The sequence below is a fragment of the Periophthalmus magnuspinnatus genome, chromosome 14, assembly GCF_009829125.3.
Source record: "Periophthalmus magnuspinnatus isolate fPerMag1 chromosome 14, fPerMag1.2.pri, whole genome shotgun sequence".
In the NCBI taxonomy this organism is placed as follows: domain Eukaryota; kingdom Metazoa; phylum Chordata; class Actinopteri; order Gobiiformes; family Gobiidae; genus Periophthalmus; species Periophthalmus magnuspinnatus.
Window position 1 is genome coordinate 22069249 of NC_047139.1, and position 1554 is coordinate 22070802.

At 35.5% G+C, this 1554-nt stretch overlaps 1 protein-coding gene across 1 annotated transcript in view; it reads right to left on the reverse strand.

Moving 5' to 3' along the window:
• Positions 1–1554, reverse strand: part of nrip1b (nuclear receptor interacting protein 1b) — a 238871-nt gene that overhangs the window by 113678 nt on the left and 123639 nt on the right. The gene's annotated exons all lie outside the window — the stretch shown is intronic.

Here is a 1554-nt window from a genome sequence, read left to right on the forward strand (position 1 = left end):
TTTTGTCCAGTTGTTGGATTTGAATTTTTCTTTTACTATGAATCATACCTGGCCTGAATCATTCTGAATAAACACACAGTTCATTCAGAATTCTGCTGCTCACCTCCTCACCTGCACCTTGTGGGCGGTGATCTCCACTTGCTCCTCATCCCACAGCGCATCCAATTCAAGCTCCTCACCATTGTGTACAAGTCCCTCCATAACCTGGCTCCCACCTACCTCTTTGAGCTCCTCCACCACCCCACACCCACTAGTGCTCTCCAATCAGCTGATGCCAACCTCCTGTCTCCCCCCATCAGGACTAAATATAAGACCTGGGGGGACAGGGCCTGATCCCACCCTCTGGAACGCCCTGCCCAAACACATCAGAGACTCACCCACACTCACCATCTTCAGCCCTGAAAACTCACCGGTTTAAAACTGCATCTGCTTTTTTATCTGTTTCTTTTTTATTTCTGTTTTCTCTTGAATTGTGTGAAGCATCTTTGAGAGTCATAAAAAGCAATATACATGTGCTAAGAATTATTTTTATCATTATAAACTATTTGTTCATGATTAATTCTTCGTTCATGCTTTATTAAGGCTGTGAATGGTGTAGTTTTTTATTGTTTTAATTCCTGTGGACTGTTTGATCAGAATTGCCATGTGTGGGCATTTGATTTCATGGACTATGAATTATATATTGTTTTTCACATTATTGGATAGGTGGCATTATTGACAAAAATAAAGACAATTTTTATATTCGAGTACTTGTTACTGGGATTACTAGTAGTCAAACATTTTAAGATTTAAAATGTATAGTTAGTAAGATGGGGTTTTGATTTTTATTATTCTCGAAAATCTTTGAAGCAAAATAAAAGGACAGAACTCTCATGTCTGTACCTGTGGAGAGCAAGACCAAACTATTCCTGTTTGTCTAATGCAGTAGTGGAAGAATTTTAGGTATCTGTACTTAAGTAGGTTTTACAGTTGATACTTTCTACTTTTACTTCACTACATTTGAGAGCAGTATCTGTACTTTCTACTTCACTACATTTTTGAAGTGGACTGAAAAGTAAAAAGTACTTTTCATATGATTTGCAGGGTTATTTTTACTATGTTCTTGGTAATCTCCTGACTAAAGTTTTTGAGTTTGAGCTTTACTTTGAGCAAAACAAGAAATACACAAAATTAATAAGAAAAATTACATTACATGACATTGATTTGCATTGTTACTGCTGACCAGTATATACATATCATTTTTAATCAATATCACTGCATTTACACACAAATACTTCTGCTTTTTACTCTTAAATTACACTTTTTAAATGGCTACTTAAATACTTTTACTTGAGTAGATTTTTTCATGTGTTCATATGTTCTTAACTTAAGTAAAAATACAGATACAGAGGTAAAAAGTTACTCGAATAAAAAATTTAGTACTCCATCCACCACTGGTCTAATGTAAGTTGGCTGGGATCCAGAGTAGAAAAACACACTTCTACTTAAGACATAATTCAGGATTTGTCACATAAAACTGGAATGTGAATAATAGTAAAACGACAATGAGCCATT